Raw genomic sequence first — 26943 nt, 5'->3', positions numbered from 1 at the left:
GTCGATTCTTATTTTGACGTTGGGTCACCAGTGATTTGAGCCTCTTTCACTTCTGAAGGTAATAGCTTAAACTGTTGAAACTGTAAAAGCGAAAAAATACAGATTTTCTTGTGTAGCTGACGATTGACTTTTATCTCTGTTGAAATATTCTGCAGCTGCTGAATTATTGCTATGAACAAAATCAGAGACAAATTTCACCAGTCGGACCAAAGCATTGTCTTGTGCAATCGACAAAAGACTGAAATCACGTAAAACATGACATACATTTAATTTTTTTACATTTATGTCGGTACATACATAATTAAATACAAAAATCATTAGGATACAAGTTATATTTCATCAACGTTAAAAAATACACTGCGTTAATTTGATGTGGCGAATATCTCCGTCACAGTTAAGCCGCAGAATGAAATTTCACTCTGGACACTATGAGTAATTGGTTCATTTCATATTTAACTGATAAGATGTAAAGGTTCATGTTAGAGAGATCATTTCATCTTCCAAGATGACTTTTATTCTGAATGAGGACAAATTAATGATGGCGACCCACAGGTTTCAATTCCTAGACCATTCCTCTTCTTGTTTTACATAAATGACCTCGCATTTTACATCGATAAAACAAAAATAATGTTCTTCGCCAAAGATGCAAGCACTATAATCTGTTCTAATAGAGCTGCAACAACAGAAGGAGCGATAAACGAAATATTCAAACTTTCATTCAGTTCTGTACAAGACAATGTATAGGGTAACCCAAAAGTCCGATACGTTTTAAAATTCAATACTTCACGGAATAATGTAGGTAGAGAGGTACAAAGTGAGACGTGTGCTTGAAATGGCATGCTGTTTTATTCACAGAAAAAAGTGCACAAAATACCAACAGATGGCGCTTCATATGTTACAAAAGCAACATATAACAAACGTTCAGTATGTCAGCCGTCATTCATCAACAATACCTGTAGCCGTGGGACATGCTGTGAACAGCAGTGTACAGCATATCAGAAGGTGAGGTGAGAAACTGCCGTCAGATGTCGTCCTTTGCCACCCGTAATGAGATCGGACGATCGCAGTGCTCTTCGACTTTGGGTAACCCACACGGATTGAAATCTGGAGATCTGGGAGGCCAAGCATGATAGAATTGATGGCTCAGCACGCGATCCGCACCAAACGATGTGCGCAACGGTTCTTTCACACTTGTTGCAATATGGGCTGGAGCACCATCTGCATAGAAGTCGTACTTTCCAACAGGTGTTTAACAATCAGGTTAGGGATGGTGCAATACTGCGGCATATCGGCGTACCGCTGGCAGTTTGAAAAGCAGCACCACGCATCTTCTCGAAGAAAATGGGTCCGATCACGGCTGATGTGGTAAATCCACGCCACACCGTGACTTTCTGGTCATGTGTTGGGATTTCTCAGACAGTTATAATATTTTCAGTAGCTCAAATTCTGCAATTGTGGATGTTGACAAATCCTGGTAATATGAAATGGGCTTCGTCTATACATAGCACGTTAGATAATCAATCGTCGTCTTCCCCCATTTTTTTAAGTGCCCACACTGCACGTACTTTCCGCGTCATGAAATCGGTGGCTAACAGCTAACGATATACTTATATGGATATGGTGTCTGTTCTTTCGGATATGTCCGAAGGAACAGACACCATTGATGATCTGCAGCTGTCTAGAACGAAAATAGAAATATATTAATACCTTCAGCTGCTGACGGGCGTTGATATATATCAACGGGGACAGGTGAAATTGTGTGCCCCTACCGGGACTCGATTCCAGGATCTCCCGCTTACATGGCAGACGCTCTATCTGAGCCACCGAAGGCGCAGAGGACAGTGCGACTGCAGGGACTATCTCGCGCACGCCTCCCGCGAGACGCACATTCATGCGCGGTGTCGCCAGAACTATATGCTTATATGGATATGGTGTCCGAAAGAACAGACACCATATCCATATAAGTATATAGTTCTGGCGACACCGGGCATGACCTTCTTCTTCTGTGCGGATGCACACATATTCCCCGAACTCTTACGGGACTTGGTTAGAATGTCTTCCACGAGTAATGAGTGTGTTGGGGTGGGACACTACGATGTAGTGTGTGGACATACAAGGTGAGAGTGTGGGTCTCACGGAAGGCGTGCGCGAGATAGTCCCTGCAGTCGCGCTATCCTCTGTGTCCTCGGTGCCTCCGAGGAATAGAGCGTCTGCCATGTAAGGAGGAGATCCCGGGTTCGAGTCCCGGTCGGGGCACAAATTTTCACCTGTCTCCGTTGGTATACATCAACGCCCGTCAGCAGCTGAAGGCATTAATATAATTCTAATTTCGTAACAGTTTACGATGTCTCTGTACGTCTTGGTGCTCTCGAAACAGTAGTGCGTGGACTGCTGGTGCGACTTCACGATGCGCTGACGTCACCATGCGGAGATGAATCTTCTAAGGTCTCCATTTCCTCCTGAACTGTTCGAGCAGTTGCCCACGAAACAACCTGTGGCTTCGAACTGCGCAATCTTCTTCTTCACAGCGACATTTGTCACAGGATCTTTATCTGTTCGAGTACCTCTCTTATGGCGATAGGATCGTACAGCTGCAATAGCGTATTCTCCATACAGATAGTAAAGCTTCACTAACAGTGCCATCTCTGATAAAGACATCATGCCGCCACTGCTGGAGCATATGACATTTCCAAACGTTAACGGACTTTTGAGTAACCTTCTGTTTAATTATCAATGACTACAGGGTGGTCCATTGATCGTGACCGGGCCAAATATCTCGCGAAATAAGCGTCAAACGAAACTACTACAAAGAACGAAACTTGTCTAGCTTGAAGGGGGAAACCAGACGGTGCTATAGTTGGCCCACTAGATGGCGCTGCCATAGGTCAAACGGATATCAACTGCGGTTTTTTAAGTAGGAACCCCCATTTTTTATTACATATTCGTGTAGTACGTAAAGAAATATGAATGTTTTAGTTGAACCACTTTTTTCGCTTTGTGACAGATGGCGCTGTAATAGTCATAAACATATGGCTCACAATTTTAGACGATCGGTTGGTAACAGGTGTTTTTTTTTTAAAAATTAAAATACAGAACGTAGGTACGATTGAACATTTTATTTCGATTGTTCCAATGTGATACATGTACCTTTGTGAACTTATCATTTCTGAGAACTCATGCTGTTACAGCGTGATTACCTGTAAATACCACATTAATGCAACAAATAGTCAAAATGATGTCCGTCAACCTCAATGCATTTGGCAATACGTGTAACGACATTCCCCTCAACAGCGAGTAGTTCGCCTTCCGTAATATTCGCACATGCATTGACAATGCGCTGACGCATGTTGTCAGGCGTTGTCGGTGGATCACGATTGCAAATATCCTTCAACTTTCCCCACAGAAAGAAATCCGGGGACGTCAGATCCGGTGAACGTGCGGGCGATGGTATGGTGCTTCGACGACCAATCCACCTGTTGTGAAATATCCTATTCAATACCGCTTCAACCGCACGCGAGCTATGTGCCGGACATCCATCATGTTGGAAGTACATCGCCAATCTATCATGCAGTGAAACATCCTGTAGTAACATTGGTAGAACATTACGTAGGAAATCAGCATACATTGCACCATTTAGACTGCCATCGATAAAATGGGGGCCAATTATCCTTCCTCAGATAATGCCGGACCATACATTAACCCGCCAAGGTCGCTGATATTCCACTTGTCGCAGCCATCGTGGATTTTACGTTGCACGTATTACTCCAGTTTACGTTACCGCTGTTGGTGAATGACGCTTCGTCGCTAAATAGAACGCGTGCAAAAAATCTGTCATCGTCCCGAAATTTCTCTTGTTCCCAGTGGCAGAACTGTACACGACGTCAAAGTCGTTGCCATGCAATTCCTGGTTCATAGAAATATGGTACGAGTGCAATCGATGTTGATGTAACATTCTCAACACTGACGTTTTCCAGATTCCCGATTCTCGCGCAATTTGTCTGCTACTGATGTGTGGATTAGCCGCGACAGCAGCTAAAACACCTACTTGGGCATCATCATTTGTTGCAGGTCGTGGTTGACGTTTCAAATGTAGCTGAACGGTTCCTGTTTCTTTAAATAACGTAACTATCCGGCGAACGGTCCGGACGCTTGGATGATGTCGTCCACGATACCGAGCAGCACACATAGCACACGCCCGTTGGGCATATTGATCACAATAGCTATACATCAACACAATATCGACGTTTTCCGCAATTGGTAAACAGTCCATTTTAACACGGGTAATGTATGACGAAGCAAATACCGTCCGCACTGGCGGAATGTTACGTGATACCACGTACTTACACGTTTGTGACTATTACAGCGCCATCTGTCACAAAGCGAAAAAAAGTGGTTCAACTAAAACATTCATATTTCTTTAGGTACTACACGAATATGTAATAAAAATGGGGGTCCTATTTGAAAAAACGCAGTTGATATCCGTTTGACCTATGGCAGCGCCATCTAGCGGGCCAGCCATAGCGCTGTCTGGTTATCTCCTTCAAGCTAGACAAGTTTCGTTCTTTGTAGTTTTTTCGTTTGACGCTTATTTCGTGAGATATTTGGCCCGGTCACGATCAATGGACCATCCTGTATATACGGCGAAGGAAAGAAAATATTTTAAACATGTTGTCGAAAATTGATGTGTCTGGGTGTCGATCAGAAGTGCGATGAAATTCGTGGACGGACATTCCATGTACATTCGTTCTAGGCATTACGGCCAGTATGTTAATCGTATGCCAGACGTACTGGCGGGATGGAGCGCAGCGCGAGTAGTTTCGGCGGAATTGGGCCGACCTTTGCGAGTGCGCCATTACGTTAATCAGATAGTCGATGTAGGTGAGGAGGAATGGGGCGCGAGGAGGCGGCCATTTGTCAGCCGGCTCGCGCTTTCACTGGCGCCGCACCGCGAGGAATGCACGTCTGCGGGTGCGAGTGCGTGTCCGTGTGTGGCGGGCAGCGGGCAGGGTGCGTGGGCTGCCGTGGCGCAACGCCGCGTGCCTCTGAGCTGCACGCCGTGGAGGGCGGTGGGGGAGCGGGGGGCGGGGGGCGACTGACCGCCGCCTCAAGTACTCTGGTCTCCGAGCTCCGTCACCACACACGGCCCACGCCGAGACAATACCACTCAATATACAAACTAGTATCTCAACGTTACTGAAATTTTAATTCTGCTTACAAACACACTCTCAGAAAAAAAAAACGGCGCACTACAAAGAAATTATGCGAATGGGAGGGAAATCGGTAGATGTAATGTACATGCACAGACAGACAAATGATTACACTTTCAGAAAAAGTGGATGATCATTCAAGAGAAATAGCTTCAAAAATTGAGCAAATGAAAAACGCGTTGGTCCACATCTGGCCCTTACGAAAGAGTTATTAGGCTTGGCAATGATTGATAGAGTTTTTGGATGACCTCTTGGAGGATATCGTGCCAAATTTTGACCAATTGGCTCGTTAGATAGTCAAAATACCAAGCTGGTTGGAGGGGCCCTGACCATAACGCTCCAAACGTTTTCAAATTGGGGAGAGATCCTGTTGTGTAGATAGTTCCGCGTAGTCAGCGCGTACACAACTTTCCCACTAGAGCGCGCCCCGCCAAGCACAACAGTGCAGGCGCAGCGCTGGTCCGTCTCCGCACTACGAGATGGCGCTGCCATAAAGACGGACCAAATTCTGCTTCCGCCGATCCGAGTATTAATATGTCACGCAGCCAATGAAATTGCTGCTAACGTAGAACCTTTTCTCCTCGCGGATCACACTCGCGCCGTGATACATGATCACGCTAGGTATTATAACGAGTGTACAGACTTCCGATTAGTCAGTCTGCATTACTCTGTACCAGTCTGTACGAGTTCTACATTTGTCTGTACCAGTCTATAGTCAAGTTTCAGTCTGCGCCCAATAAGATTACCATATTCCTGTACATAGCCATGAAGACAAATGTATAGACACTTTTGTCAAGTATTAGAGATATATGTGAGAGTAAGATTAACGTACCAATACCAAAGGAACTTCAGATTGTCAATTGTAAATAGCCTCCAGAACCAAGTTAAGTAATTTTTATGCTTGTTATTATTTTAATAAATGTGTGTGAAAATTAATAAAGTTCTGTTTAAAGTTGGTCACCGTCAATCTGCTACTCTAAGCGTGCAAGTGGCATTTCTATCGTCTGACCTAACGGCAGAAGATAAACATGCCACGATAAGACCACGAGACTTATTGCTGATACTCGCCTACTTTGTTAGAGCGACATGTCAAATCATCTGATGGTGTTTGTAGTGAAGGTCTTACAGTACGCACACCACAGATCCGGTGACGTTGCTGCCCAAGGTAGGATTTGTCAAGAACGAAGACATGCATAGAAATCCCCGCCATGTTTGGAAGGGCATTATATTTCTGATATGTAAACCCAAGATGGCTTGCATGAAGAACAAGAAACCGGGGCGCAGCATATCATCGACGTACCACTGTGTTGTAAAAGTGCTAAGGATGACAACCAAAGTGGTCCTGCTATGAGAAGAAATGGGACTTCCAGACAGTGACTCCTGGTAGTCGGACTACACAGCAGACGACGATCAGATTGATATCCCACTGCTGACTGGGGTGTCTTCGGCCACGTCTTGGTTCAAAGTGGCTCTGAGCACTATAGGACTTAACATCTTAGGTCATCAGTCCCCTAGAACTTAGAACTACTTAAACCTAACTAACCTAAGGACATCACACACACCCATGCCCGAGGCAGGATTCGAACCTGCGACCGTAGCAGTCCCGCGGTTCCGGACTGCAGCGCCTAGAACCGCAAGACCACCGCGGCCGGCTCGGCCACGTCTTTGCTGGTCACTGGCGCCTGCAATCTCATTGACTGGAGTAGAATTGTCTTCAGTCATGACTACCGCTTCGCCCTGATGACGAGGGAAGACGTGTCCGGACACGCTCTGGCCTGGAGTGAGATACCAACCTGACTGCCACTGCACCCGTCAACGAGGCGTGATGCCCTGGGGTGCTATTTCTTTTCATAGAAAGACCTCAAAGGTTGTCGTCCCAGGAAACCTTACAGCACAGCGCTACATCACGATATTCTACGGCCCGTTTCGGTGCACTTCGTCACAAGGCATACATTTCAGCAAGATAATACTAGCCTGCACCCGGCGACACTTACTACTGCTTGTCTTCGTGCTTACCAAATCCTATCTTGGCTAGCAAGTCGCCCGATCTCCCCCAGTTAAGATCGTTTGGAGCATAATTGATGGGGCCCTCAGGTAAGGTCCGAATTTTGACGATCTAACTCGCCATTGAACAGAATTTGACACGATATCCCTCAGGACACTCAAGCACTATCAATCAACTCCAAGCCGAATAACTGCTTGTATACTGACCAGAAGTGCACCAAACCGTTGTTGACTTGCTCAAATTCTGACGCTCTTGAATAAATCATCCAGTTTTTCTGAAATATAATCATTTGGTTGTCTGTAAATGCAGATCACATCTATCAATTTCCGGCCCATTCGGATAATTCCTTCACGGCGCGTCGTTTTCTTTTCTTTTCTTTTTTTTTTTTTTTGACCTTACATTGTAGTTACGAGTATAGTGAATATAGTGAAATACCGCTAGGTGTCTCCCCACACATCCGTCTTCAATCGATTTTCCAAGTGGCACCGAGCTTTGTTTGGTCAGTTGTTGGTGAACAAATATTCTTTATCAAATGGTTCAAATGGCTCTGAGCACTATGGGACTTGACTTCTGAGGTCATCAGTCCCCTAGAACTTAGAACTACTTAAACCTAACTAACCTAAGGACATCACACACATCCATGCCTGAGGCAGGATTCGAACCTGCGACCGTAGCGGTCACGCGGTTCCAGACTGCAGCGCCTAGAACCGCACGGCCACCCCGGCCGGCATTCTTTATCACGTTTCCATGAGTTTGCCATGATTGACCTGAAAGAGCAACATGTCTGTATAAGGTTTTATGTAGTGAAAACTGTTATAGATACCAACCAAATTTTAACGCACGGTTCAAATGGCTCTGAGCACTATGGGACTTAACATGTATGGTCATCAGTCCCCTAGAACTTAGAACTACTTAAACCTAACTAACCTAAGGACATCACACAACACCCAGTCATCACGAGGCAGAGAAATGTTAACGCACGCTTTTGAAAATAACACTTTAGGTCAGATACAGATTCGTTTCAAAAACGCGTGAAATATGATGGCCGTCCAGTGAGGCCGAGCGGTTCTAGGCGCTTCAGTCTAGAACAGCGTGACCGCTACGGTCGCAGGTTCGAATCCTGCCTCTGGCATGGATGTGTGTGATGTCTTTATGTTAGTTAGGTTTAAGTAGTTCTAAGTTCAAGGAACTGATGACCTCAGATGTTAAGTCCCATAGTGCTCAGAGCCATTTGAACCATTTTTGAACTATGATGATGAAGAGGACACTTCCAGTTGGCGTTAATGGTAACATACAAGAAAATGTTCAGAAAGTGAGGGTTCTTATTCTGCAATATCGTAGACAGACAATCCAAGGCCTATGCAATAGCTTCGTGACCAGTTACGGTACATTTAAACGTACTATGTTAAAAGAAATGAAAGTGAAAAAGATGGCAGCAAAATTTGTGCCGTATACGTTAGGTGATCAAAAGTATTCTACACCACTACGTGATGCTGAATTGACTACTAGATGTCACTAGAGATGGGCCCGCACAATGAAAGAAGGCGGGAGTTCTGTGTCGCCAGCGGTTGAGCAGGAACAGCAGAATGAGTAGGCCACGAGACCTCTCCGACTTCGAACGTGGGCTAGTCGCTGGATGCAACCTGTGTAACAAATCCATCAGGCACTTCCCAAGCCTTCTAAAGCTGCCCAAGGCTGTTGGTGATATTATTGTGAAGTGGAAACGTGAAGGAAGAACCACAGTTAAACCAAACTCAAGCAGACCATATGTACTGACGGACAGGGACCGTAAAAAATCTTATGTAATCGGCGGAAGGAATCACTCGTGAGTTCCAAAGCGTTACAAGCAGCCCAGCTAGCGCGATGGCTGTGTGTCGGGAGGTAAAAAGGATGGGACATTAATGGTCGGGCAGCTCCCCGTAAGCCACAAGTTTATGTAGTCACTTCTAAGCGATGCTGGAGGTGGTGTAAACAGCGACGCCCCTGTACAGTGGCTGACTGCGAACGAAGGATTTAGACTGATGAATCACGCTGTACCCTGTGGCGGCCGTACTGAAGGTTTTGGGTTTGCCGAATCCTGGAGAACATTTGCTAGCGTCGTGTGTGGTGCAACAGTGAAGTACTGAGGAGGTGGTGTTACTATATGGGGACGTTTCTCATGGTTACGGTGAGACCTTGTAACCTCCCCCTTACGAGGTGCATTCAAGTTCTAAGGCCTCCGATTTTGTTCTAATTAACTACTCACCCGAAATCGATGAAACTGGCGCTACTTCTCGACGTAATCGCCCTGCAGACGTACACATTTTTCACGACGCTGACGCCATGATTCCATGGCAGCGGTGAAGTCTTCTTTAGGAGTCTCTTTTGACCACTGAAAAATCGCTGAGGCAATAGCAGCACGGCTGGTGAATGTGCGGCCACAGAGAGTGTCTTTCATTGTTGGAAAAAGCCAAAAGTCACTAGGAGCCAGGTCAGGTGAGTAGGGAGCATGAGGAATCCCTTCAAAGTTGTTATCACGAAGAAACTGTTGCGTAACGTTAGCTCGATGTGCGGGTGCGTTGTCTTGGTGAAACAGCACACGCGCAGCCCTTCCCGGACGTTTTTGTTGCAGAGCAGGAAGGAATTTGTTCTTCAAAACATTTTCGTAGGATGCACCAGTTACCGTAGTGCCCTTTGGAACGCAATGGGTAAGGATTACGCCCTCGCTGTCCCAGAACAAGGACACCATCATTTTTTCAGCACTGGCAGTTACCCGAAATTTGTTTGGTGGCGGTGAATCTGTGTGCTTCCATTGAGCTGACTGGCGCTTTGTTTCTGGATTGAAAAATGGCATCCACGTCTCATCCATTGTCACAACCGACGAAAAGAAAGTCCCATTCATGCTGTCGTTGCGCGTTAACATTGCTCGGCAAAATGCCACACGGGCAGCCATGTGGTCGTCCGTCAGCATTCGTGGCACCCACCTGGATGACACTTTTCGCATTTTCAGGTCGTCATGCAGGATTGTGTGCACAGAACCCACAGAAATGCCAACTCTGGAGGCGATCTGTTCAACAGTCATTCGGCGATCCCCCAAAACAATTCTCTCCACTTTCTCGATCATGTCGTCAGACCGGCTTGTGAGAGCCTGAGCTTGTTTCGGTTTGTTGTCACACGATGTTCTGCCCTCATTAAACTGTCGCACCCACGAACGCACTTTCGACACATCCATAACTCCATCACCACATGTCTCCTTCAACTGTCAATGAATTTCAATTGGTTTCACACCACAAAAATTCAGAAAACGAATGATTGCACGCTGTTCAAGTAAGTAAAACGTCGCAATTTTAAGTATTTAAAACAGTTCTCATTTTCGCCACTGGCGGTAAAATTCCATCTGCCGTATGGTGCTGGCATCTCTGGGACGTATTGACAATGAATGCGGCCTCATTTTAAAACAATGCACATGTTTCTATCTCTTTCCAGTCCGGAGAAAAAAAATCGGAGGCCTTAGAACTTGAATGCACCTCGTACTAATCGGCCTATCCTGCTTGCGATATAAAATATGACCGTGGATCGCGTGTATACCTAATGGAATTTTTCTAATTGGATAAGGCTAACTTTCCCGAAGAATTAATACCGATAAGTAGGGGGAAAGTGTACAACCGATCTTTCTGATAGAAAAGTCTATTACAAATAAAAAGTAATTAAACCGAACAGGGCTACAATTTGGAAAAATGAAAGTTATTTTGTGCATTCACTCACGAACAACACTGCGCAGAAAAGGGGTATCGTTGATCATGAATCCAAAAGTTACACTAATGAACGAAAAGGAAATAATTACGGTCGCTAGCCCGTTATGGCGATTTACATCCAAAATCCTGTACAAGATGATGGGAAAGAAAAACATTTATCATTAAACACTGACGTGACAACTGAAGGTTGTCACGTTTTTTGACACTAATTTTAAGTGAGTATGTAATGGTAAAGAAAACTGAGAAGTCCCTTTTACGTTAAGTTTGTCATTAAATTTTGAAAAAGGCAATCGAGTAATGATTTGAAAATATCCACTTAAACTGTATGTTAGTATTGAACTTCGTTACGTGAACAATGACTTTCAGAAACCTGAACATAACGTCATCAAAGAAATTTAGAGAAAAGCAAGCACGTTTTACTTTGCTGTTACTTAATTTTCAAATTGGATTTCATATAATTGTGTGAACAACTGAGCCTTTTTTTACTGAGTTGAACAGAATTAAATACTAGAATACGTACCAAATCAAACAGCCATGTGCTCCAAGCTATATGTAAAACAAATAAAACTTTCGCACTCTTAATTTGTGCATTTTCTTTAGATTTCGATTTTTTCCAGTGATAAATTCGCAAACTTCAGTTAGCAAATAAGAAAAAAAGGGAACAAAGACCCTACTTGGTAACAATGTCTGGGGGCAATGAGGACGCAATCGCCCTGAATTTAACTAATTATTATTTAAATAAAGTTCATTAATCAAATCACATTCAGTTGTGCTGCTGGGTTAGCCATTAATACTTTCTACCAATGAACAGTCTTACTTCAGTGCTGTGCGTGCGACGAATCTTGGAGCCGACAACGAATCTGTATTGCTGGAACTGCTGCTGTTGATGAAGACGGTAGCATCTTGTGGGGCCACGGCTAATTACAGGAACGGGCAATAGTAATTAATACAGCCTCTTCCGCCCGTCCACTGTCCTTCCTCCTGCTACTAGTCATCTGGCCGGCGCGCGTACATGATGCCGCCGAAATGGTACTCTCTACTGCAAGAGCTTTAACACCACACTTCCGCACACTACAAGCGCTGGAACCCGTCTCTCGCTCTCTCCGCGCGCTCTGCGCAACAACCCCCTACCCAATGATTTTACAACACAGAAGCACTGCTATTATCGTTGCTAGTCGATGCAAATAACAATTCCTTTGACTTTTTCCCAGAGTTTATAAGTTTCACAGTAAAACACAGATAAAGACAATGAAACGTTAGCAGACTTCTACCTCAATGTACACATACAGTAAAAGCAATGTCCTTGCTTATTAAAAGAAAGCATTTAAATTACAAATATTTACATACAATTAAAAAAATTAAATATAGGTAGCAGGTGCCATGCATTCTGTATTTTCGGTGTTACAACCTCTGTATTTCTCTTAAGAAAACGCTAAGGACATGAACACATTTATTCCATTGTGTATTGCATACACTAGAGGAACAGTTCAGAGGCAATGACTGTTTACTCTAACGAGACAACCCGTCCTCTCATAAAGCAGCATCAGTGAGGCAATGGTTTGTGAACAATACCCTTTCTGAAATGGACTGACTTGCCCTGTGTCCCTACCTGAATCCAATGGAACACCTTTGGGATGAGTTAGCACGTCGACTTCGCTCCATGCCCCGACGTCCAACGTCACTATATTTCCTCGTTTCAGCTCTTCAGGAAGAAAGGGCTGCCGTTTCTCCACAGACACTGAGGCACCTCACTGAAAGTTTTCTCAGCAGATTCCAAGCCGTCATATAGGCGAAGGGTGGACACACCCGTTATTAACGTCCAATAATAGGTATCCGGATTCTTTAATCAGATAGTTAAATTGACTGTTCATAAAGGGTTCTTCCCTCTTGGTCGGAGTTCTGTTACGACGTTCTAAGGCTTTTGTGGGAGTAACTGAGGGGAAAACGTTAACAGAGGTGGCATACAAACGGCTGGGTACACTACCAGAAGAAATACGATCGCATACGGACTGCATTATTCAGAAAGTTTTGTTGAAAACGACAGCTGTTCCTATCCACCGCACTCATCAGACGTAGCTCCGTGTAACTTCTTCCTTTTCCCCAAGATGAAAGTAAGCTTGCCGGGGCGAGGATTTGAACAGTGGGGGACATTCAAGCAGAATCACAGAGGTTAGGAAACGCCCTAACAAAAACAACCGCAATGAGAGTTTCAGAAGAAGCAAAAACGTTTAGATTGTTGTATTCACTCCAAAGGGAACTATTTTGAAGGTGATCAAACTGTTTAAGATCTAGGTAAGACATAATAATTGTAATTAATATATTTCGGTGCTTCTGGATACCACCACGTAACATGGAAAGACAGTCTTCATCTGAACACAGTGATCACTAAAGATAGCCAAATTAAAGTTCATGTACCATATGGCTCTGAATATCGTGACTATGTCAGTTATTTGCGTAAGAACCTTCAGTACGCTGATTCTGATTCTTCTCTATCACTTATTATTATTCTTCCCGTCAGTTTTCCTTATCTCTAATTATACTGTTGCTGAACTCACTTTTGTGAAAATCATTACCATAAGGAAGTATTTTCCATGCTATCGAAATTCAGAGGATGTGTAATTAATTGTACTAGTCATATATGGTTAAGATGGCAGAGTGATAGCATACACGCAGCTACTTCTCTTGTGTGACCCACCTACAGTCTCTGAACGGTCATCGAACATGAAAAAGCAGACTCAGCTTCTAGTATGCCTCATAGACGTCAAAGGGAACAATATTAGCCAGTGACTTTCCAGCATAGCAGAATATTCGGTCTCCGGCAATATCATGACGTGGCATTTTAACATGTTCAATATACGCCGCTACAACATCAATGCGTACAGGGAATCTCTAATATCCCGTCACTAAAGGAATATGCAGGAGGATGTGGATAGTAGTGGCAATAATATTTGTGTGGCAGATGTTTCTGCTTTTGGGTACCGCAAATCCAGAAGACTCCAAACACTTTTCATGAGATGACAGTTTGCCCTCTGCAGGAGACAAACACCCAGCACGGCGGGTGGGTAGGCATTCCGCTTCCGTATGCCTATTCTCGGATAAAACTTTTACCTTGTTGCCTGAACCCGGACACTGACTCGGAGATCTGTGTGATTGTGTGTTGCTAGCTTTAATCATCGTCACTTGCATTCTTAATATTCTTGCTCTATCGCGTTCTTGGCCATCGACTTAGTATGCTATAAGGTTTGTGACAGTGACCTGTCTCGGGTTATGATCAAAACACTAGGTGCTATTAGCGCAGCATTGAACCAACGCTTATAGAATTATAGCAGCAACAGCTGATGCTGCACTAGCAACCACGAGAGGAACAGAAACAAAATTGGACACAATTCGAACAAAAAAAGATTCAAATGGCTCTGAGCACTATTGGACTTAACTGCTGAGGTCATCACTCCCCTAGAACTTAGAACTACTTAAACCTAACTAACCTAAGGACATCACACACTTCCATGCCCGAGGCAGGATTCGAACCTGCGACCGTAGCGGTCGCGCGGTTCCAGACTGTAGCGCCTAGAACCGCTCGGCCACCTCGGCCGGCCAGTTCGAACAGTAGAGAAACAACAGAATGACTTTCTGAAGTTCATAATGGAGCAGGACACATCTCCGTCAACAGTATCAACATCAGCACTTAGATTTACAGCGTTCGATAATTCGATGAAAACAGGATACATATAGGATAAGCCAAAACATCATGACCATCTGTATAATAGCGTTTTTGATCCATCTTTGGAACACAATACAGTGGGGAGTATTCGTGGTATGGATTCGAAAAGTCCTTCGTAGGTTGCCGGAAGTATCTAGCAACAGATATCTACGCACTGGTCACGCAAATCTCATATATTATGGACCGATGGTTAATGAGTGCAGAGCTGGATCCCGATAGCGTCTTGGATGTGTTCCATCGGGCTCAGACAGGCGAATTTGGTGGCCAGTACAACAACGTAGATTCACTATCGTGCTCCTCAAACCACTGTAGTGCGATTGTGACCTTGTGACACGGATACATACTCTTCTGGAGGTTGCTGTGAGGCCTGGGATCCGCATGAGATAGGATTGATGGGACATCGAAAAAGTTCAAGGAAGGGCAGCACGTTTTGTACTGTCACGAAATAGGGGAGAAAGGCCACGTACGTCACCAATGTGCAGCAATCAAGTTTAGCTGCTGTAGAGCGAACTCAAACCCTTTTTAGTTAAAACACAGCCGTTAATGTAAGGTGACCCTACCCATGTCTTTGATATCTGAGATATGTAATAATAAACGTTCATATGTAAAAACAAACGAAATACGCAAGAAGATTACTTCAGAATGGTTCCCGGAACTTTGCTTTTTATCTACGTAGGAAATAAATTTTCGGAACATGTTTGCGTCAAATTTTTATTCCTACATGCTATTACGCAAGGCATCCACAGATTTTAGATGACGTAAAAGCTCGTTCCGAACATATATTTGATTATACGATCGAAAATATGTGTGTTACAAATCGCGATTGTGAAAATATACCTGAGATGAACGGCGACATTAAAATGATTTAATACGAGGTAAGTGCTGGCTATAAACTAGATATCGGGTGTAACTGTGCTACATAGGACTGTTATTTAAAATGCTGAAAAATGAAAAGATGACTTATCATTTACAGAGCCACTATGTTTATTACAATGAATTATCTTGTACGGTACGTATTTTGGTTTGAGTATATATGCTTAATGTGGTTTGTTAGTAATTTACTGTGATTATGTAAATTACTTTATAAATATCTTTTGGAATTCGTAGTTGGTCAGTCTACCTACATTCATCGCACGTATGCCGTTAACTACCAGAACTGTCATCACTCTGCGAAAATAAGGCCGACGTAGCTGTACGTGGGAGATCGTTGCCAGTATTATAAAAGACTAAATCTTATTTTTAGGTGTTACTGAATCTTAGCAGTGAAAGTGAGCACCGTGTTGCGTATGTTCATCACTTTTATGGATCGGCGTATTCGTGTGATTCATATTTCAAGCAGATATTTACTGACGAGACTAATATTCGCACATTTAGTCGCAGAAAGCAACCGGCGGTCGTTAATACCAATCTATTACTGGACTTGCCGGACGGATGCATGGCGAGTGACTTTTTCTTGTTACAGGCGACGAGCACTTAAACACAGCGTGCATCTAGACTGGTCGTAATATCATCTACCATTCTGTCAGGGAGATTATTTCCACAGCGTAATAAAAGTCACCCTGGATAAATCGACAATATATTTTTTGTTCGTCTTCGGAATAAGAAAGGGAGAACACAAATAATGAAAATTTGGTCACTGTTGTCAGTGAATGTAGAAGAGGGTGGATGTCAGGTTCTGCGTACTGGATTTGGAGCAAAAATATAATCAAGAACATACATAAGCAAGTGTCTCATTTCTTAAGGCGGAAACCTCTTATCTGCTTGGACAGGTAACATAAAGAAGTAACGAAGAAGCCGGGGATACCGCGAGGGGATGAATAACATAGCTCCTTCACAGCCAATTTTCAGTTCAGTGTAGTCTATAAACTGCAACACTGCTAAAGAACGGACACCAAAATACTCTGCTTTCTTGCACTCAGATAAGAGAATGAATCATTATATGACACTGATCTTGAAAGCAAACTTAGGGATGCTGCTAAGACAACAGATATGAATAACTAACGAAGTAGTTGCAGATGTGTTGGTGGCTGCTAAGACAACAGATATGAAGAACTAACGAAGTAATTGCAGATGTGTTGGGGGCTGCTAAGACAACAGATATGAAGAACTAACGAAGTAATTGCAGATCTGTTGGGGGCTGCTAAGACAACAGATATGAAGAACTAACGAAGTAATTGCAGATGTGTTGGGGGCTGCTAAGACAACAGATATGAAGAACTAACGAAGTAATTGCAGATGTGTTGGGGGCTGCTAAGACAACAGATATGAAGAACTAACGAAGTAATTGCAGATGTATTGGGGGCTGCTAAGACAACAGATATGAAGAACTAACGAAGTAATTGCAGTTCTGTTGGGGGCTGCTAAGACAACAGATATGAAGAACTAACGAAGTAGTTGCAGATGTGTTGGGGGATGAGGTAGATGAATGATGAATAACGGTTCCTCCAATAAAAGCATAACGAACTGTTAATGACAGTGTTTTCTCAATGGTGGGAATGAACTAAGATATCTGTCTTAATATCTGAGGATGGCCTGTGATAATCGAAAACTGTAATTTCGTACTGAAATAGTTATGCCTGTGGTAGGCAAAAAGTTATTTTCAAGACAAGGAATTACTAGAGTTTCTAGAACTACTTTCTGCCCGAGAACCGAATTCTGCCAGCTGCTTCACCTGCTGTTAAAGTTCTTACTACTACGGATTCCTACAACATGATATTTGTATGCGTTGACTGAGTCCATTTGTGACTCAATGATATTTTAGCCACAGGATATTACATTTTAGTGTTTCTTGAAGCAAAAAAGTTTACATTTCTGAACATTTAAAGCAAGTTACAGAGGTTTTGCACTACTTTGAATTTTTTATGACGCTCTAACTGAATATTTATGAAACTTATTTCAGACAGTCCTTCATTACAGGAAACGCCATAACTCTGCAAAAAGTTTGAGGTTACAATTACTACTGTCTGCTATTTGATTAATATACTACACTTATTTATTTATTTGGCCTTGGGCAGCTAACGGCTATTTAAAACAGCTAAAAAGTAATACTTAACATACAGTACAAAACATAAATTTATGACATATTATGAGAGCACAGCGATACAAAGATGAAAAATCCTCTTAGCTGTAGCTTTATGCTTCGTTTTACACTGTTGATTAACATGCATGTTTTTACAATAGGTTTTGATAATTTAAAATTAATATAGTATATGAACAACAAGGGTCCCAACACACTTCCAAGGGACACGTCTGATATTAATTTCACATCCGTCTATGACCCTCCAGCCGAGATAAACTGCTGAATCCTACCGGCCAAACAGTCCTCAGTTCAGATACAAATTTTGATTGATATTCCATATGATCCTGATTCGGTTATCAAGGGTTAGTGCGGTACTGAATCAAATACTTTTCGGAAGTAAAACCTGCTTCCCTAAGAATACCGTCATACATTGCACGTGAGAAAATCATGAGTTGAGTTTCACACGATCGATATTTTTGAATCCATGCTGGCTGGCCTGTAGGATGTCATTGTGTTCGAAATACCTCTTTACGTTTGAGCTCATGATATGTTTTTAGATTTTACGACGATTAGACGTCACGAATATTGGACGTTAGATTTGTGGATTGCTTCTGCTACCCTTCTAGCAAACGGACGGCTGTGAGCCATGCTTTCTTGCGACTACCGGGCACAATCTGTTGTTCGAGAGATATACGATAGGTTGTGGTGAAAAGGAGGGCTAACTCAAATGTAAATTCTGTGTATTCTGCCAAATCCCCAGTTTCTTTAGGATTTTCTTTAGAGAGACTGTGTACCCTGAAGGATCCATTCCATTACGAACTATTCTACATACATCAAAAAAATTTGGCATCACCTCGCTTCCGAGAGTTCCGAGAGTTCTGAGTTCCGCTCAGAATGGCGGTTAATTAGATTTTAACAGGCTAAGATAGTTTTTCAAATACAGTACACAATAATACGTTATATTTCAATCCGCCGAATATGGAGAACAGAGAAACAATATTATTCAATCATCCAATCTATAATATTTCCATCTTGATGTTACGGGCGTTATTGACTTGAAAGAAGCAATCTCCTGTTGGCAACAATTGCGACTCCTTGGAACCAAGACTGTCACCTAAAGTAATTTCAAAGAGTCTGCAGCATAATTGTCCATACGTTGTGACAACAAGCCAGAACCTCATGCACAATGTTTCACTTGGAGGAGTAATCTGGTGGATACGTTTCCCCTGGTTTTCTACATACAAGAGCACTTTATCCCATAAGGGGAAAATTATGAAAGAACTCTGGGAAAACACGCTCGCGATAAGTATGGCAGATAATAGACATTCCTACACGTTAATTATCAGATAAGTAGCATTTGTTATGAGCGAAAGCTCATACTGCGATTACTTGAGGTTCAATGCCTGTTAATGTAGGGGAAAGCAGTGGAATAAATGGTGGCGGGTTCAGACCAGAGCGGCACACATACGTGTTAGCGTGAGCTGTGGCCGGCCACGAACAGGTCCGGCTGGCAGCACATTAACCTCCCTCATCCATTAGTTACTTATCTCAGTAATAATGTTCTTCGCTGGAGCCAGGGAGATATGGGGTAGTGGCCAAACGATTGTGATAGTTCTGCTCTGACCCCAAATCGACAGCTCGTGGATCAGAATACTGGTAGTAATAAAAAGGAAGAGACAGGGTGGAGTTTTCTTTATACGACGTATGGGAAGAAGAAGAAGCATATATACCTGAATTTCAGGAATTAGTTGAGAACGTAGAAGAGAAAAGAAAACTTGCATAAAATTCGAAGACTGTTGTAACATAATGTGAATTAATGCTACTGATCTATGCAACACGCTTCGTAAACATATGTAGTTTCCATTGCTTGAGAGTTCAGAATTTTATTCCTTGTGCTGTTGTAGGTCCCTGTTTGCATTCAGGATCACTGAAGAGGAAGTTCTGCAGTTTCACACAAACGGTAATGTAAACTAGATTCATTGGGTTAATGGGGTTATGATACAAATAACCTCCGCCGTCCGCAAAAATTCGGAGCTGCAGTAAAAAAGGTAGTTTGTCTAAAGAAGGTAAGTATCCGTGATCAAATAGTTTACCGGCCCATGGTTTGACTCCTAACAACTGCTTCTTCCCCCTCCTCTGCCCCCCTTCCCTAATCCCCTCCACAGAATTTGATATAGGGCAAAATCTTTGACAGTTACAATCCATAAAATAATATTTCATTCGTCTTAAATCCATAGCAATATGAAATATTCATGGCATCATAGCTATAATTTCAGAAGTAGACGAACATCCATGCCTCTTTTCTTGTAAGTGTAGTACCCAACAGCTACTTTGTCAAGATATTTTCCTCCCTTCTTCGACAAAGATTATCGGTCGGGATACAAAATTTGGATATTTGGCCTGCTTTTGTCTCAATTGGCTGGGCTATTACGCCACTGGCCTAGTCAGCTCTTTCGTTAGCACTGTTAACTTAAACTTTCCCGTGTGAGAAATGAAAAGAAAAGAACAGACTCACCCAGTTACGTGAAATTCACCCCATATAAAAATGGTGATGAAAACTTTGCTTCACTCGGACTTAAAAGTTCAGAAAAATTTGTAAGAAAATTTCCTTCTGGTGCATATTTTCTATAGAAAACAGACGTCAAAGAACGGGAATTTAGCGAAGCTGTAATCAAAGGTACTACAAATATGGAGCCTTTCCGTGCAGTACGGTAATACGTTGCGTTACAATACTGGATGTTCGATGCTGGAAGCAGGCGTATTTGTTTTGGTTTGCTAATTTCAGTCTGCATGGCATCGTTTACGTCTTCTTATTTGCACAGAAAAAACAGCAGCTCTTCTACAAAACATGTGCACTTATTACTTTGTATTAACACATAAATTAATAATATACAGTCAATTTTATTGTTCGTCTTTTAAAGAAGTATTTTGCCTTTACAATTACACTTTTTGCTCTTACTACACACTACATTCCTCCATGTTTTCCGGCCCATTGTCAACATTGCATCCACGTTCTTCAATTATACCCCATTCTCCCTTTATTCTTGAAGGTTTTCACTCATCATAGTGACTGATATACTGTATTATCTTGTAAACAAACGATATAAAGACTTTTGGACTATTTAAAAGCATTACATTACATTTTTTCATGTTGTGAGTTATCTGTCAGTTGTTACGTTAAATACCTATCATCTGAAAGTATTACAGCATTTCGTAATACTTTTCTAGCTGCGGGCATACTTAAATAGAATTGCGCCGATTAGAAAGCGAAGAGTCACCAATATTGTCTATCAGCTCATTCATTTTACTCAGATCCATGTTGTGTCTTTCCTATAGAGCTTATAATTCTGAAGGCACTGCACGATGGCTCGCAGAGTGTAAGCGTAGATAACTAAACCAATGCAGGAAATAACTCATTCCCGGCTGTTGCTACAGTGTTTAAAATGTTTTGTCCGTCCATTAAAACTAATCACCCAAATCCTTACTAGCGGTCTGATATACTTGGACTATTTACGATTTAACTTACGGCAAAAGACAGGCAAATAAATCCTCTACACATACGATATGCGACTCATACTCCATAAATGTCCTATGCTATTCCGTTCGTGCGTGGGGAGGTGTAGGCAAGGTATACGACAGAATCTGTGTATTGTCCCACAGTCAATCTCTCTACCATGTTTCGGGAAGAAAGGTAAGAATTTTCGCCAACAGTGTATAGGCCTTAGTGAGCGTGGTGGGTGGTTGGTCTGGAGGGGGGGGGGGGAGATGTAGGGGGGGGGGGGAATCTAGTACGTCTCTAAGATTTTTCTCTACATGATGTCTACTGATTATACAGGGTTTATACAGGGTGTGAACGATAACTGTTTAAAACATACCACCATGGTGTACAGGAAGCTGAGACGAACAATTTGCTACGGGACACTTGTATCCATCAGGTCGGGATGGTGTCGAACTGGCTTACAAATGGCACCTAAGCTGCAGGGCATGCGCATCGCGCGAGATTTTGAATATTCTCTCGCTGCCTTCGAGCGAACTTTCAGTCCTAAAGAAAAAATGAATAGGACCTTAAATAATGCAGCTTAATTTGAAAGTGGGATCTGGTTTCGCTAGAAGCCGTGGTTTTCGAGTTATTGTAGAAAAGCGTACAAAAGTGGCCTCCAAACGTATTCCTACCCCTTACCGGTCAGGATTTTTAGTATGCTAGTCATGGAACTACTCCTACCACTGTACAAAAATTTAGATATTTGACCTGTTTTTGTCTCCATTGTCTGGGCTATTACGTAACTGGCTTTGTCAGCTCTTTCGTTAACAGCGTTTACTTAAACTTTCCTGTGTGAGCAATGAAAGAAAAGGCTTCCGCAGATGTTGGGCACAAACTAATTACATCTACAATTCGATCTGTAGATAATCCTTACAAACACAATAGCTTTGTAGTAAAAAGGCCAGACGAACAGATTTAATGCTCTTAAAATTCACCATATTGTGAGGTAAATTTTACACAAACGTTAAATTGTAAAACTTTTAAGTGTGCGACTAAGCTGGTGCTATAATAGCCCAGTCAATGACACCGAAGAAATGGTCGACTATGGGAAATAATTTGTGTGGCTGCATTTTTTTACAGTGATACGATGGAGAGCTATGAACAACGTACTAAAGTACTGACCGGGGGGTTATATGGGGGTGGGGGTGCGTTTGAAGGTCATTTTTGTGCGCTTTTCTCGACTAACTCGAAAACCTCGACCTCTAGCAGAAACGTGCCCCGATTGAAACTACATTACATTTCCCATAAAAACGGTCCTATTCATTTTTTTCTCTTGGGCTACTAATATACTCAAAGACAGCGAGGAAATACGGAAAATCTTGCGTGACGTACATGCGCTGTAAGTTGTTTTCGTGGACAAATTTAAGGTAGTTTCCCAACCTGATGGGCAATATGTGTTCTATGTCAAACTTATCGTCTCGAATTCCTGTACATCACTGTGGTATGTCGTAAACAGCTATCGCTTAAATTCTGTATATTTGTGTAAAATACCTTCACTCCTCTGTCTCCAGAGACTTCGACATTGACGGGACGTTAAACCCTAATCCTTCTCCCTTCCTTTTTCCTTCATTCACTCCTCCGGAAATAGCTAACCGATTTTAGGGTTCTACCAGGACATTTGGTGCAAGGTACCGTGAACAGGAAAACATTTCCCCCGCCTCTTCTGCCCTCGCCTGCCAAATACTAACAATAAAAATTTGGTGCACCACGAACAGTCGACGTAGTTCCCTCCGGGTCGAGCGAAAATATGTCATTGACACCAATACCAGAGTGAGTGGAAAACGAGATGTCGTTGGTCTGTAAAATGTTTTACAAGTTATATGCTAATTATTTAATAGCGTTGTTTGCAGATGGCAACTTGAAAAAAAATTGTGTCCGTCTCCTCCACCCGTTGGTTCCAACAACAGCTACAATCGACCTCGTATACCGATTCGCTAGATTTAGCCAAAATGCGTCCTCACGAACAACCTCATATTTCCGCCTCCGATTTCAGTTTGAGTTTCCTACGAGTCTCTTTCACACTTATGTACGATCTCTGCCCAGCAGTGCATCTCTAAATTTCTTAGATTTCTGCTCTCTGGCCTAATTAGTGACATCAAACATTGAAACAATATTCTAGAATAGGATGCATTAACTTCGAGTATGGACTTCCTTTAGGAAATGCATAGCGCTTTCCCAACAGCTTCCAAACAAATGCACGTCTTATTTCCACCTCCCCAACTAATGATCGCATGTTTGATTGCACACAGCTTTGCATTTCTGTGACGCGGTATTTTTGCCATGCAACAGGCTCCAGACGTTTACCAACAATTATGTTATACAGTTATATCGGGTTATTACTCTTATATATTAACGTTATCTTTTCAAACACTGTTTATGTTCGGTTGAAGTCCCGTTAGCAAAATAAAGTATTGGATCCATTACAAAAAGTGGACGCGTACAATAAAAATATAGTAAATACAGAGTTAAATAATTAAAACATACGTTTCGGATTAATTACAACATTTATCAAAGATTTGTGTCTTTTAGTCTCTAACAGTGCTTATGCGGAAAACTTGGTAGTACAATATATGTTAAACCCTAAACAAAAAACCCCAAAATTACACGGTAAGTGGTATCTGGGACCATGGGTCAGTACGACGGCATTGGAATGAGAATGGCCGGTGAGCAAACGACGTTCTTCTCGCGCAAACTTACGGAAACCAATATCAGAGATATATAATTGCAAAGCGATTCTGTTCCCTCCATCGTATCCATGCATATAATACAAATGGATATTTGTATGTGGTGTGAGTGTGTGTATGTGTGTGGAGGGAGGGGTGGTATATGTATGTTCCACATCTACTCTTACACCACGTACTGTCAGATTAGAATCGCTGTTAGGATAGGAACCACCTGCCTATCACTGTTCAGGAGCTATGACGTCATAAACAATGACGCGTGGAAACTAGCGCTTTCTGTTTGATGTTTAAAATTATTACATCTTCTCTAATAATTCTATTCGCATCACATTTTGGAGACAGTATTGAAATATGCCATTGAATGTGCCTACAAAATTGTGTTATTATATTATGACACATAGCTCAGGAGATATGACGTCATAGACTCTGAGATGCGTGAAAAACTGCCGCACTATATATGATGTTTAAATTTATTCCTTCTTTGCTACCACCTTTACTCGCAACACATTTTGCTGACAGTATCCACATATTGCGCTGAATGTACCTTCACAAATATATAATTTTACAACACGTAGTTCAAGAGATACGATATCATAACCACTAAGATAGGTGAAAACATGGCGCATCACGCATGAAGTTTTAATATATTTATTTTTTACTACCAAGACACACCTTCAGTCTACTCAAGTTATGTGATGCCTGGTAATGCTTTTGAGAGCTTTCAACTGTGGAGCGCAAACGGCTGTAGGGAAAGCGATAGCCGTCTGTAGAGCTATGAAGGGGCTTTGTCTCAGAGACGTTTTCAAAATTCACGTTGTGGACAGGCGAAGCAGCTGCTTACAGTGTACAGAAACTGTCCAAGATCATATTTCTTACTTTGGATACTGTACTTATATATTTGTACATTATGCATATTTCTTTGTACGACTGTTTCGTAATTTCAAAGACGTTATCACGAATGCATGGAAATGAAGTGTTTTCGATACTTCGCTACGAACACAGTTAATTTTTTGTTTTCGTTTCTACTAGAAAATTGGCCAAATGAATACTCGGGCAACGTGGGTTTGTTATGTGGTGTGTAATGTAAGAAAGATTTTCTCTCGTGTGGGAGAATACGAGTCACTCGTTCTCCTTCAGCTCTATTCGTAAAATTAATTGGAGAGTGGCTGACAGTGTAGTCAGTGTTTTGCGGAGAATGAATGTAGGCTGTAGATATTAAATTGACTTTTTGTTTAAATGAACTGTCTTTTCTTTATCATTGACCCTTAGAGGGACAGCTGCCGCGAAATGTTTTTTTGAACGCTGTAAGTGTTGACTATCCTTAAGCCCTTGAATTCAGAGAAAACGGATGCCACAATGATAAGCCGGCGGCAGCTGTGCTTAGCTGCGACAGTGCTCTAACCGCAGCGTGTGAGTACAGTCTGCCAGTCACTCCTAGACAAGGCTGAATCTGTGCAGCGTTTCTCATGACGGTAACTCACACGGCGTATACACTCAGCTGAATGTTGCGTGAAGCCAACTGAAGTAGGTCGAAGACTAGCAAGCAAGAACGTTTAGCAAGACCGTGCAAATGGCTTGTTACGGTAACCCAAACAGCAGATTGAAAGATAGAGGCTTTATAAACGGTCCGGAATAATAAATGAGAACGCCCCGGTTCAGGCTGACATGGGTGACAGGGAATGAGTGCTGTGCATTAGGAAGTGAACTATGATCCAACGACTTGTCATATACACTTGCTGGGATAGAAGATAGAAGAAAAGAGAACAGTCATAAATCGCCATACTTCCGCGTTTGTCCCTGTCAGACAGCCGCAGGTTCATATTTCTGCCGGCATGTTTGCCGACCGGTACAAGACGCTGTGCATTAGCTGATGAAAAGATTTTAAGGATGATATCATTCAAAGTATTGTTGAGCTGAAACAGGGGGAACGCAGAGTGATAACGTTTCGTCTGCCGTTGTGAAGAAAATTGAGGACAAGAGACGTTCAGAAAGTAAAGTAGATTTCACAAATTATTTAGTAGCAAACTGTGGAGGAAGGCACCAAAAATCGAAGAACGAACAGAAACTGTTGGAAATCAGGTAGAGAAAATCGGACTACTCAGGAAGCCAAAATTATGACGCTTTAATAGACATGTTTCGTGTAACCTTACGTCAATTTGTATGTACTTAAACCGAGGTAAATCGAGTACAGTGCGACAATCACAGAAGATTCCTGCAATGGCAAATGAGAGGTTCATGGACATAAACTGGAGGAAAAATAAATCTGATAATTTCCTTGAAAGAGAGAAACTTTTATAAATTACGCCACTGTTGAGTGAAATTTTCGGCATGCTTTTGATGAACATATAAAATGGATGTGACAGTCAGCTGTAATTTGGTAGAAATCTGAAATATGTGTGAGGTGTGGTGCAGAGTAACAAGAAAAAACAGGTTTTGTGACGTTACCAAATATTTTTGTTTGAAGGCTTCATTAGCGAGACATGCCTATTTTACTACACATTCATTGCGTATATATGCTGCCACTTTGTCTGAACAACAGCCATTTAAGTGATTATCAAATGATCTGATACTATATATGTCTAAGCAGTATAATTTTTGGTTGGCTTTTCTAGTTCACCTCGCGTTACTTGTCTAATGTCAGTTTTACAATGCTGTATTTACACTTTTAAATGTTAATCTCATTTCTTAATCAGCTTGCAGTAAAGGAGATCTCTAGTTTACGAAAATGTAGCATTTCTTCTATGCATATTTATTTTTGCACAGTGCCTAGTATTTTCAAATTATAAACAAGATGGAATTAGTACATTCAGCGTTTTCTGATTTTGATTTTACATTCATTCCTGAGTTAGACTTTAAATGTTTTTGATGTCTTATTTCACATGTACTCGACCGACTTCTTGTTTACTATCAAAAATTCGCTATTTTTGTCATGAAAAGCAAAAAGTCATTGTAAAATTTCATAGTTTTCTGTTGTTTATTTCGAGAGACCAAACTACGGGGCCATCGGTCCTTTAATTCTTTGTGTGGCAAGCCAG

This window comes from Schistocerca cancellata, chromosome 2 (genome assembly GCF_023864275.1).
Source record: "Schistocerca cancellata isolate TAMUIC-IGC-003103 chromosome 2, iqSchCanc2.1, whole genome shotgun sequence".
Lineage (NCBI taxonomy): Eukaryota > Metazoa > Arthropoda > Insecta > Orthoptera > Acrididae > Schistocerca > Schistocerca cancellata.
The sequence above is the reverse complement of the archived record's forward strand: the minus strand, read 5'-3'. Positions refer to the sequence as shown.